General features: G+C 41.5%; 1 protein-coding gene across 3 annotated transcripts in view; it reads right to left on the minus strand.

The window, feature by feature from the left end:
• GCC1 (GRIP and coiled-coil domain containing 1) overlaps positions 1-13,970 on the minus strand; it is a 59,198-nt gene that overhangs the window by 10,283 nt on the left and 34,945 nt on the right. For all 3 annotated transcript variants that reach the window (XR_007460287.1, XR_007460292.1, XR_007460286.1), the window contains one exon: positions 1,676-1,797. The gene's annotated coding sequence lies outside the window, so the exon portion shown is untranslated. The remainder of the gene's footprint in view (positions 1-1,675; positions 1,798-13,970) is intronic.

Consider the following 13,970-nt stretch of genomic DNA (forward strand, 5'->3'; position numbering starts at 1 on the left):
TTTCTTTCTTTCTTTCTTTCTTTCTTTCTTTCTTTCTTTCTTTCTTTTTTTGATGTTCACATGAAAAAGAGCCCAGAGCTCTGCCCAGGGGAATCAGAAACATTTTACATTTGTTTTGCTGTTAAAACCTGCACAGTTTATCTGCAAAGACAATGTCTATTTTCACATCCATTGACAGTCTTACTAAATAAGTGATACCATGAGTACAATCTTCAGGAGCCAAAAAACTAAAATCAGCACATATCACCCAATTTTTTCTATTAAAAGCATTTACTCCTTCTAAACAAATTAACTCAAAATGGATCATGGCTTTAAATGGAAAACATAAAACTATAATTAGAAACAAAAAAATATACACAAAAACTTTGGGTCTCGGAACAGGCAAAAAGTTCTTAGACTTGACCCAAAAAGCATAATCCATTAAAGGAAAACTCGATAAATTGGACCTCATCAGATTGAGGACTTTTGCTTTGCAAAAGACTGTGAAGAGGATGAAAAGCAAGCTACAAATGGGAAGAAAATGTTTGCAAACCACATGTCCCACAAAAGACTAAGATCTAAAAAATATAAAGAATTCTCTGAATTCAACAGTTAAAAAAAAAGTAACAATCCTTTAGAAAATGAGCAGGGGCATCTGAGGGTCTCAGGCGGTTAAGCGTCGACTCTTGATTTTGGCTCAGGTCATGATTTCAAGGTTAGTGAGTTGGAGCCCCCTGTCAGGCTCTGCACTGACAGCACGGAGCCTGCTTGAGATTCTCTCTCCTCTCTCTCTGCTCCTCCCTCTCTCTCTCTCTCAAAATAAATAAACTTAAAAAAAATGGGGAAAATCTGAATATCTGGGTTATGATACTGTACTATAGTTTTGCAAGAGGCTACCATTGGGGGAAAGTGAGTACATGGTACGTGGGATTTCTCTGCATTATTTCTTGCAACTCATGGGAATCTCAAATTATCTCAATAAATGTTCAATTAAAAAAAGGCATTCTTTACTCTCAGCATACTAAAATAGTATCTTCCTCTTTAACAGGAGTTTTACGTCCCTCACACAACCGAATACTGTTAGCATTTTAGTAGAAGTACTCTTATAACTATTACAAATAGTTACATATTGGTACATAATTTTTTCAGTCATAGAAGAAAACTACCCTTAAGTCAGATATGATTCACTACTCTAAATATTTGCTTTTATTTTTGCCATGTATACATTTCAGCATGCCCTACTCTAATAAACCCTTCCTATCTTCTACCACAAGTAGCATGGTGGCTAAAGCTTCAGTCTTTAAAATACAATTATCTGGGTCAAACCCAAGTTTCACATAAATTTATGATTTATGTGTGCTTAAGTTCTCCATGACCCAGGTTCCTCCACTGAGAAATGGAATGAAAAGTAATACTAACCTAAAAGGGTCATCATGACAATTGAATGAGTTCACATGTGCATATAAAGACTTGACCTAGAACCTTATACAGAGAAAATGCTCAATAAATATTACTTACTATTCCAGGACACACATTATTCCTGCTGTTTTATCACCATCAGGGTGACTATGGCCACACACAGATGGGATTCACAAACCGAAGGGGAGAAACTATGGTGAAGGCCATGCCATATGAGAGAGTATCCATTCTTGTGATGATATGAATGGCGCCCTTTGTTGGCAGCTGAATGACTTACTCTGGAAATCTCTTTATGCTCTGTACGAAAAAGCCACTTTGCTCTGTTTCTCTCTTGATGTCCACGCTCCCACAGTCCTGTGACACAAACTCATCTCTTTGATTAAACTGAATTCAGGGTACCTGTAAATAGTAACAGATTGTGTTTCCATGTTTTGTTTGTAGCCTGATTTTTTTTTTTTTTTTTTTTTTGGAACGTAGAAGAGATGGCTTAGGTTTGTAATGACAGAAAAGGCAAAAAGTTGTAACTTTAAAAAATTGGGGTAAAAAAATGGGTTTCATAAAATTTACCACTTGAATCATTTTTGAGTGTACAGTTGAGTAGCGTTAACCACATTCACTTTTTTGTGCAATAGATATCCAGAACTTCTCATCTTGCAAAACTAAAACTCAATACCCATTAAAGAAAAAAAAATTCCCTGTTTCCCTTTCCCCCAGCCCCTGGCAACCACCATTTTACTTTCTGTTTCTATGAGTTTGACTACGTTAGACACATCGTAAGTAAAATCACAAGGTAAATGTCTTTTTGTGACTGGCTTATTTCGCTTAACATAATGTCCTCAAGCTTCATCCATGTCACTCCTTCCTTTTTAAGGCCAAATGATAGGATAATATTCCCTATCCATGGTACATTTTCTTTATCCATTTACCCATCGATGAACATTTAGATTGCTTCCATCTCTTGGCTATTGTGCATAATGCCACTGTGAACGTGTAAATACATGTCCTTGAGACCCTTCCTTGAATTCTTTTTTTTTTTTTCTGCTTAAAATTCTTTTGGATATATACCCAAAAGTGAGATTGCTGGATCATGTGGTAGTTTGATTTAAAAATTTTTGAGGACCTGTTATACTGTTTTCCATAGTGGTTGCACCATTTTACAATCCCACCAACACTGTATATGGTCGCCCACACTTGCTTTTTTCTGGTTTTTTGAGAGCAGCCACCCCAATGGGCATGAGGTGATATCTCACCATAGTATTTGTATTTCTCTTATGACTAGTGATGTACTGCATCTTTTCATGTTTGTTGGTCGTCTGTATGTCATCTTTGGAGAAATGCCTTTTCAAGCACTTTGCGTACTTTTTAATCGGGTTATTTGGTTTTTGTTGAGTTGTAGGACTTCTTTGTGTGTTCTGGATATTAAAAGAATGCAACTTTGAAGGTAGAAATAAATGGGAGTGAATTTTTAAAAATATTATGAGTCAATAAATATTATAATTAAGTATGTCAGCAGCTTGAATGGCTCTTACATGCAGCAAGGTTTGGGACAGAGTCTTAAAGCTTTCTTTGTTTCTCCCTCCAGCACCTTATCAGCACTTTATATCCAGGACCTACTCTATGTTCTTTGTCAATGGCTTCTCTCTCCTCTCTATTGACCAAGCCAGAAACTCCACTTTTTTTTTTTTTATCTCCTATTTCCAACCAGTTTTCAAATACTATCCACTTCATCCATGACTAGATAACTCTATAAAAATATTAAGTAACTTCTTAGGACAACAATGAAGGAAGGTCTCCAAGAGCATGAAAACAAACTTTGTTTGTTTTTAATTTTTTAACGTTTATTTATTTTTTAGAGAGAGACAGAGTGTGAGCAGGGAGGGGGCAGAGAAAGAGGGAGACGCAGAATCTGAAACAGGCTCCTGATCTGTCAGCACAGAGCCCGATGCGGGGCTCGAACCCACAAACCATGAGATCATGACCTGAGCCAAAGTTGGACGGGTAACTGCCTGAGTCACCCAAGCACCCCTGCTTTCTGAGTCATAATCAGAATTTGGGCACTTCTTCCACAACTTCTGGCAAGTTGGTAGGCTTTCTAGTATCATCCCAGCACAATTCCTGGTGCCAGATATGTGCGATTGTAAGTTAAAGATCTATCCTCAGCATCCGGCTACCATATTTCTGGTTTCTAAGTTAGCTTCAACCAGGAACAGTGAAAATGACACGATGTAAATGTACCATATCCAGTCAAATATCTCAGAACGCACTATGTGTCATCAGCATCCACCTTGTGTGCTGATAGAATTCGCTTCCTTACGCTCTAAGTTTGAATCCTCCTACTACATGAAGCAATTTTACAGTCATCATGTTCAACCACTACCATGTGCAAATCCTTCTCTTTTTAGGTTCCTGGACCCAACTGCAATGTGGTGAGGGCCAGGTAGGGGCAGGAGTCTTCCATACCAACAAGCAATTCTTGGGACACCAATTGGGTGTCCATGAATTCAACTCAATTCTGACACTATTGGGGCACCTGGGTGGCTCAGTCAGTTAAGTGTCCAACTTCGGCTCAGGTCATGATCTCCCGGTTCATGAGTTGGTGCCCCATGTTGGGCTCTGTGCTGACAGCTCAGAGCCTGGAGCTTGCTTTGGATTCTGTGCCTCCCTCTCTCTCTGCCCCTCCCCCGCTCATGCTCTGTCTCTGTCTGTCTCAAAAGTAAATATTAAAGAATAAGAATTAAAAAATATATTTAATTTAATTTAACGTAATTTAAAAAGCAATTCTGACACTATCTATCCCTAGATAGCATCAGATTCCATGAGGGCACAGTCCCACAAGACACACACACCCCCCAACTTCACACACCCCATCTGGGTAGCAAGCCCAGATTGTTACCTGGTTTCTGACCAAACCACTAGAGACTGGAGGTCTCCACACCCCCCTCCTTGTACTTCAGATTCAAATCACATTCCAGGTTGTTACTGTACTTCTGACTGACCGGCTATAAATCTGAGGTTCCCGAGACCCTTCCTTAGATTTGACTAATTAGAGCAACTCACAGAACTCAGGAAACCCATTTACTCACTAGATTACCAACTTACTATAGAAGGATAAAACTCAGGAACAGCCAGATGGAAGAGATGCAGGGCAAGGTGCCAGGCGGGGGGGGGGGGGGGGGGGGGGGGGGAGTGATGTACCTTCCAGGCACACTACTCTCCCCAATCTCCCCAAGTTCACCATCCTGGAAGTCCTCCGAACCTTTTTGGTTTTTATGGAGGCTTCATTACGTAGCAACTGATAAAACTCAATCTCAAGCCCCTCTCCCTACCCCAGAGGTCAGGAGGGGCAAGAAGTTCCAACCCTCTAATCACATAGTTAGCTTCCCTGGTGCCAGCCCCCGTCCTTAGAAGCTTTCCAAAAATTGCCTCATTTGCATCAAAAAAGACCCCTGTATGGCCCTCAGCACCTAGGAAATTCTGAGGGTTTTAGGAGCTCTGTGCCAAAACAGGAACGAGACCAAATATACTACATTTATTATTATAAACTACAACATCACACCTCCCAACGGCTGAGCAGTCAGTACTATCTCTACACTGTAACTAGATAAACTTAAGTCCTGGAAACCAGCATTATTTTCTCCAGTACCAGTAGAGTCGAAGTTTCTTTCCTTTCAAATACAATGTTGTTCAAAAGAGCAGTTGGTCTTGGGGTGCCGGGGTGGCTCAGTCGATTAAGCATCCGACTTTTGATTTCGGCTCAGGTCCTGATCTCACGGTTCGTGGGTTTATGCCCCACATCGGCTCTGTGCTGGCAGCGCGGAGCCTGCTTGGGGTTCTCTCTCTTTCTCCCTCTCTCTCTGACCCTCCCCTACTTGCACTGTCTCTGTCTCTCTGAAAATAAATTAAAAAAAAAAAAAAGAGCAGTTTGTCTTATCTAGGAAGCCAGGTAACAAGGAAGGCCAAATCCCTGGATAGACTTAAGAATACAGGATAGCAAGGCAGCTACAAGCATTGGAAGTACAGCTTCTCTCCCCCTGACCTTGACCCCTGTGTCATTCCGTCTTACCTGTGCTTCCACTAGACAGTTGCTTACATATCAGCAACTCTGTCCCATCCACAGAGAAACAGAAGTTAGACTTCAGTCTGCAAGCTCATCCCCATTCGATCTAAAAGTTTGATATCCAAGCCACTGCTTTGGATAACGGTCTAAAAACCAGCAGCCTGGTGAGACACACAGCTCTGTTCAGCCTCTAACAAATGCTTTTGGTCACAGTAGCAGGCTCTCCAAAGAACAAGAAGGAATCAACTGCTAAGCCCTCTCAGGGTTGCAGACACCCCACAAAGCAACTGGGCCCCAGCCTCCGAGACACCTAGACATGAAACGAGAAGGATGAGCACACTGCAGAGCTCCTGCGTCTTTTAAATGAACATAATTTTTCAGAGGATACAACGGAGCCTGGAGAAAGAATAAATACAGCACTCTTCAGAGCCAGTGACTATGTAAAAAAAAAAAAACAAACAAAAAGATATGTGCTAACATTTAGCCAATATATTCCTCACCATTGACTATTTTCCCTGTCCATTCTAAGACATTCATTATCAGATAGCTTTGCCTAAATGCTATCATTCTACCATTTGTTGCAAGAGATGCAATGAAATGCCATCAGCTCTTGTCCATGCTCACGATAAGATAAATGGGTGTGAGAAGCAGTTCTCTGTACATAGAAAAGCTTTCATTATCATGTACTTTTGCTGGCATTTATTAAAGGGGAGAGGGAGCTAACATTATTCATACATTGAATCAGAGCCTTAAGTGCAGCGCGAGAGAAGGCTCCCAAACTCGGCTGTGTATCACATCACAACACTGACATCTGTTGGCTATAAGTGTACTGGATCATCTAGTCCTTCCTTTCCCTGCAGCCACAGAACAGCTTCTAAACCAAATCTTTTTAGGGTCCTCGGCCATTTAAGCTATATTACGTGCTTCATTCCCAATAGACTGCAAACTTGTGTTCACAGTTTCTCGTGTTAGCCTTCAACTCTCTCATGACACAAGACTTTATGTCATTTTAATTCTTTTCTAAAACCAAGCAGACATTCGTGTATGCAGCATACACGCTAATCCAAACATAAGCTACAAAAATGAGGGGACTGTCCTTTTACTGATACAATTTTGAAATGTATGTCATGAGGAAGATGACACAAACATGTTTATTGACACATCAGCATGTCCCCCCACACGAATGCTTCCTGTTATTCACCATGTTAACTGCTCTTTCCTCCTTTCTTGACCCCATTCTCCACTGTGTTCTTTTCCCCAGGATCCCGCACTCCTCTTTTTCTTCCTCTGCCCACTGAACTATGAGAATCCACAAAGACTCCCTCACCAGGCCTCCAGAGGCCTTCTAACATGCGGTGTCTAGGGAACTGTATCTAAGCACATGGTTTAATATTGCATACTAGAAGAACACCTTGATCTTTCCTCTTCTGTATCTCCTGAGGTTTCAAAGACTAAGAGTAAGAGGGATTACCTCCAAAGCCCCTTATTTAATGCTGTGATTTCATCAGTATCAATCAGCATCTGTATCAATATCTATAGCTTTACCATAAAAACTGAGCTTTGTCTCCCCTTCTGAATCAACACCCCATTCCAACTCCCCCATATCTACCAAATGCAGCACTCTCCTTCCAGCCCCTCAACTGCAGCTGGACATGGTTTCGTGGTGTCGTGGTTGCCTCCTCTCCCTTCTCCCCCACAACATTCCTTACCCCTTCCCGCGGCAGGAGGCCTGACCCCCTCCCACTGCCTCTCACCTAGATAGAGACAACAAGACACTCTTCCTCTTCCACGACGCCGATTACCTTCTATGTACTGATGACTCCCACATCCCGTCTCCAGCCTAGACCTCTCCCCTAAACTCCAGACCCATGTAATCCACATAGTCCACAATGGATCATCTTCACTTGGCTATCCCCCGGCACCTGAAACTCTACATATCCAAGATCAAATCCCTATTCTTTCCCCTCTCCCCCACAAACTGCTCCCTCTCCTCTGTTCCTTATATCTCTGATCGCTGACTTTGCTACCCAAGCCAAAAACCTTGGGGTCATCCACAGCTTTACCTGTCCCTCAGATAGCAATATCCAATCAATCACAGAAGCTTAATTAATTCACCTGTTGATTCCAGCTCCTGGTTTACTCTTTATTTCATTCATGTCTCACCAACCCAACTATAGCAGACACCACAGTCTAACACTTAAGATGTGTGCTCCTTCCTCCTCTGTAGCATGGAATTGTCACCTATCCAGATGGAAACTATATTTTCTAGCCCCTAGTATCCGGGGATAGGGAAGAGAGCATATGATTAATTGTTGCGCATGGAATATAAGCCGATGTTACTTGTACTACTTAGTATTTACAAAGCAGATATACATTCCCAAGGCTCTTTCCTCACCCACCAGCAGAATGGAGTGGACTCTTGGGTCTTGGAAGATGATGGGACCACAAGATAGAAGGAACCTAGGACTCTGAATGAACACTTAGAACGCTGTCTACCAGGGATACTCATATTGGGCTGTGATACCACTTGAAACGAACTTTTGTTGTATCGAGCCACTGAGAGTTCTGGGCTTTATAGCCTGAAAAGTACTCTCTGACACTAACTAGTTCAGGGCCCCATCATTTCTCCCCCACGTTACAGCAGGTGACTCTCAGCTGATCTGTGCCTTTAGCCTTGGTCTGCATGCCTCTCTTGCTTAGTACAAGCTCCATGAAGGCAGAGGCTGGCTCTGCTTGTTCAGCGTATCCCCATCAGGAGCACAGCACCTGGTATGCAGTAAAACTGACTAGGATCCTTTCTTCCCAATCTCTCCCTAGCCCACACTCTTGATTTCTATTACCTCATGCCCCTTTCCCTTTTACCCCAACACACACACACACACACACACACACACACACACACACACACACACTCACCAAGGTTCGACTTGAGCCCTCCTTCTAGTCCTCACATCCCATTCCTTCCTACCAAGGCCCTTTCCTCTCAAGTCGCTTAGAGCTCAGCTTCTGTGAATTTTTCTGTAACTTCACTGGGAATGATCATGCTAACATTTATCTATCCCATTGCATTATGTACCTTGTCTTAGACCTCCCCTTGCATTTGCAATAAATTCCTCGTGTGTGTGTGGCATGTATTCTGTCCCATCTCCTGTGCTACCTTACACACTCCTGGGGGAAGAATTGAGGTTCACTCTTACACACAGAGCTCCTCAGCAAATGCTCGAATCCAATAATTTGCTTTGTATCATACATACTGAATCCAATAATTTGCTTTGTATCATACATACTCTACGTAGCATCTTCTGGGATGCCTCTGGATCCAAACCTTTTTTTTTCCCCATACTTGAATTAGAGGGATTTTAATAAATCCTACATAAATTCTACATAAAACTAAATTCTACATAAATCTAAAAGGAAACACAGCATTTACAAAGAAAAGCATCTCTCCGTTACCTCCTTTGTGACTATGTAGTTTTCCATAAAGGGGAAATAGATTGTTAGAGTATGAAATAAGCTATTAGGTCCAATGCATAGTTGTCATTAATAACAATAGTAAAGGGGCGCCTGGGTGGCGCAGTCGGTTAAGCGTCCGACTTCAGCCAGGTCACGATCTCGCGGTCCGGTCCGTGAGTTCGAGCCCCGCGTCAGGCTCTGGGCTGATGGCTCGGAGCCTGGAGCCTGTTTCCGATTCTGTGTCTCCCTCTCTCTCTGCCCCTCCCCCGTTCATGCTCTGTCTCTCTCTGTCCCAACAATAAATAAAAAAAAAATAAATAAAATTAAATTAAAAAAAAAAAATAACAATAGTAAAAGTTACAATTTAATGTCTATTAAACCAGTGTCTGGCCCACAGTACACACAAGTTGTTTTCTTGCTGTTTCTGAATTTTATCAACTTCTTCCTGAGCTTCCTTTCTTGAGGGAGCCCGTAACTGAGGAAGGGAGCTATACCAGAGATACCTGGACGGCTCACTGGTGAGGCCTTCCAAAAGACGAGGGGTCTGGTGGGCATGCCAGAACATAGCTCGAGAAGAAGCACCAGGGGTGATCAGCCTCAGAGAAGACTCCTATCTTCATAGGGTGGCTGCTGGGAAGTGACAGGAGAATCCTGGCGATGCGAAGCCCGGTCATCATACAGACACCATTACCACCACCGTAATCCACCCAGTTCATATGCTCCGCTCCTCACACAGTCTACACACATCAACGTCGGACATGTGGTCGGTCAAGTGACGTGGGTCATCTTACGCACATGGGAGGTGTGCATCTATCATAACTCCCAGTAGGCTGACACACGGGCCAGCCTAGGACCAAAATCCCTCCAAACTTTTCAGTTTAGCGCCCTTCAAAGAGACATACCCTAGCCCTCAAATACAGTTGTTAAAGCTTTCAGGCGTGCCTCACCGTGCATCTGAAAAATCATTTTTCATTTATGAGCTGTACCTTATCACTCTGTGCAGCCACCATATATGTTATGCTGCACAAAAATAATTGATTACTTATGAGTGACAGAGTCATTGGCACTACCCTGGTTATTCAGCTATTTTTATGCATTATAATTACCAGCTTCAGTACACTAGACAGAATTTAATGTTCTTGAAAATTAATATTATTGAAGGACTTAATACAAAAGCATGTAATGTTCTTAAATTAAAAACTTGTCACACACGCTGATAGAGTCTCACACTGTTGGCTATTTATCAACATTTTGTTTTAATCATTTCAAACCTTTTTATCAAGGTACAGAGCCTGGAGCTCGTGTCAGTTCAGTACAACTGAATTCTAGTGGCTCACAGTCTGAATTAAAGTTGGCAATAACAATGTTATATGTCTAATGTTATATCGAAGACCCAGAATCTGTTGCCTACCGACCTGTATTACAGCTATGAGTTCCTTGAAAGCAAAAAAAAAAACAAAAACAAAAACAAAAACAAAAACAAACAAACAAAAAAAAAACAAGTCATTTATATATGATTCTAATAAGTGGCCGGTGTGCTGAGGCTGTGTGAAATATATTAAATAAGCAGAATAATACACAACAATGATGCCTGTGAACTCACTAGAAGAAATTCCATCTTCCACACCGGGGCTAGCTGTGATTGAGGAGACAGACGCGGCCAAGAGAAAAGATATGGTTTGTGAAGCTGGGGGGCTTCTAACCTAATGTCATCCTACCCAGGGTGAGGGTACCAAGATGGGCTATCTTTCATTTTTTTGATTGTATAAAGGGAACACACACACACCCTTTAAAATGACTTAATCCCAGTCTCTCAAAATGCTTATTACTTCATGAAACCTGCTTTTCTCTTCAGTGCTGTGATAAATTTCTATGTTTACTCCAGTCTCCTCCTTTCCTCTTTTATTCTGTTTTTCTTTGTATTTTAACAGCACAAGAATTTTCACATGTTCAGCTGAGTGTCATTCATCTAGGCGGGTCTTCTGCACCCTGCCACAGTCCCCCTCACTCCATATGAACTGCCGTCTCCATATGGCTTTCCTGACTATTCGTCTCTCTCCTGAATTCATTTTCCCTCATCCTTCCTTCCCAATCCCGGCGCTCCTTTTTCTCTTCCTCAGCAGTTGGCCAACATATAGAACTATAGCGTGCTTAAATACTTCTTTTTTTGTTTATTTTTGAAAGAGGGAGAAAGAGAGAGAGAGAGAAAGAATGAGCAGGGGAGGGGCAGAGGGAGAGGGAGACACAGAACCCAAAGCAGGCTCCAGGCTCTGAGCTGTCAGCACAGAGCCTTACACGAGGCTCAAACCAACAAACCATGAGATCATGACCTGAGCTGAGGTCGGAAGCTTAACTGACTGAGCCACCCAGGTGCCCCTAAATACTTAATTCTTTAGTGCTTACATAGTACTTTCTAATAATAAAGTTATGTTTTACTCCTATGGCTCAATGAATTGCCTTTTTTTTTTTTTTCTGTTAGAAGTCCCTTAACAGAAAATTATTTCCCATCCCCAGTATAGTGGCTTAACAGGTAGGAATCAAAGAATCATAGAACATTTTACCATGATTAGTTTCAAGAAAATTAAAGTTAGAAAAGACACGGCTAGAATCAATTTTAAATTTGAAGCCAAAATTCTAATATTTCTTCACAATCACATTAATAGATTAACATAATTTCAAGTAATGGACTATATGGCTTTAATACACATCAGTTTAATAATCAAAGTGTTATCTGCCAACTTGATTAACTCCCATAAACTTGCATCAAAAATGCTTATTACCTCGGGGCGCCTAGGTGGCTCAGTCAGTTAAGCGTCTGACTTCGGCTCAGGTCATGATCTCATGGTTTGTGAGTTTGAGCCCTGCGTCGGGCTCTGTGCTGACAGAGCCTGGAGCCTGCTTCAGATTCTATGTCTCCCTCTCTCTCTCTGCCCCTCCCCTGCTCATCCTCTGTTTCTCTCTCAAAAATAAATAAACATTAAAAAAGAATTTTTAAAAAAATGCTTATTACCTCATACTATGTATAAAAAACCAAAATGGATTATAAACCTAAGGTTTTAGTTCTTACTATAAGAACTAAAAGTATATATTTCACTTCGAGGGAAATACAGGCGTAAATTTTTGTGACCTTGGATTAGGAAATGGCTTCTTAGATACAACGCAAAAAGCACAAGTGATACAAGAAAAAATAGATAGGGGCACCTGGGTGGCTCAGTAGGTTGAGCGTCCGACTTTGGCTCAGGTCATGATCTCACGGTTGGTGGGTTCGAGCCCCGCGTCACGCTCTGTGCCGACAGCTCGGAGCCTGGCGCCTGCTTCAGATTCTGTCTCCCTCTCTCTCTGCCCTCCCCCACTTGTGCTCTGTCTCTCTCTGTCTCTTAAAAATGAATAAAAGTTAAAAAAAAATTTTAAGAAAAAACAGATAAATTGTAATTCATCAATATTAAAAACTTTGTGCTTTGGAGGACACCATCAAGAAAGCAAAAAGACAACCCACAGAATGGGTGAAATATTTGCAAATTATATATCTGATAAGGGTCTACTATCCAGAATATATAAAGAACTCAACACAATTAAAAATGGGCAAACGATGTGAACAGCTATTTCTCCAAAGATGATACAAAGATGGCCAATAAGCACATTAAAAGACGTTCAACATCGTTAGTCATTAAGGAAATACAAACCAAAAACCATTATGAGATACCACTTCACACCCACTTGGTTGACTATAATCAAAAAGATAGATGATAACGAGTATGGGCAGGACGCGGAAAAACCGAAGCCCTCAGTGTTGGTGGGAATGTAAAATAGTGCAGCCACTTTCTTTTTTTTTTTTTTTCTTTTTAATGTTTATTTATTTTTGAGACACAGAGAGACAGAGCATGAACGGGGGAGGGTCAGAGAGAGAGGGAGACACAGAATCGGAAGCAGGCTCCAGGCTCTGAGCTGTCAGCACAGAGCCAGACATGGGGCTCGAACTCACGGACCGTGAGATCATGACCTGAGCCGATGTCGGACGCTTAACCGACTGAGCCACCCAGGCGCCCCGTGCAGCCACTTTCGAAAACAGTTTAGCAGTTCCTCAACAAATTAAACGTGAGAGTTACCATATGACCCAGGAATTCCACTCCTAGAATACCCCCAAAACATGAAAACATACATCCACACAAAAACTCATACGTGAATGTTCATAGCAGTATTATTCACAATAACCAAAAAAATAAATAAAAAATAAAATAACCCAAATGTCCACTGATTGATAAATGAATAAACAAAATGTAGTATATTCATACAATGGAATATTATTCAGCCATTAGAAGGCAACTAATTCATACTACAACATGGAAGAACCTTGAAAATATCATGCCAAGTGAAAGAAGCCAGACACAAAAGGCCACATACTGAATTATTCCATTTAGTTAAAATGTACAGACAGGCAAATCCATCAGGACAGAGAGCAGACCAGTGGTTGCCAGTGGTTGGTAATGGCTCCACAACTCTGTGAATATACTAAAAACCACTGAATTGTCTATTTTTAAAGGCTGAACATTATGATATGTAAATTATATCTCAACAAGCTGCTATTTCCTTATAAGTGCTTATTGATAGAATGTGCTCTGTGTTCTGATCTGTGAAGAAGTTTGCAGAGATGGGGAAGAGGAAGTGTCTAAGACCTAAAAGGGATAGAATTCCATTCCAGAACACCAGGTTCTTCACCTGGCCTTCCCCTTTTTTTTTCTTCACTTAGTTAATTCAGAAAATCAGCCATTTGTTGATGTTACTTGAGCTAAATTAACTTCTCCTGACTTCAGTTTTCTTTTCTAAGGTAGTCACCCAGAGTTAGAACCTGGACATTAAGAGTACACACACGGGAGTCAGAGCAGTTACTCTTTTCCTCCCAGCCCTACCAGATGGCAGACTTTGGTCGTGTTTTTTAACCTTGCCAGGCCTCATTGATCCTCACTGTAAAATGGGGATCATTCATACTCACCCCACAGATTGTAGAGAATGAAACATACATTGATTGGCATCGCTGACAGGGACTAAGTACTCTACTCTGCAA

Source organism: Panthera uncia, chromosome A2 (assembly GCF_023721935.1).
Source record: "Panthera uncia isolate 11264 chromosome A2, Puncia_PCG_1.0, whole genome shotgun sequence".
In the NCBI taxonomy this organism is placed as follows: domain Eukaryota; kingdom Metazoa; phylum Chordata; class Mammalia; order Carnivora; family Felidae; genus Panthera; species Panthera uncia.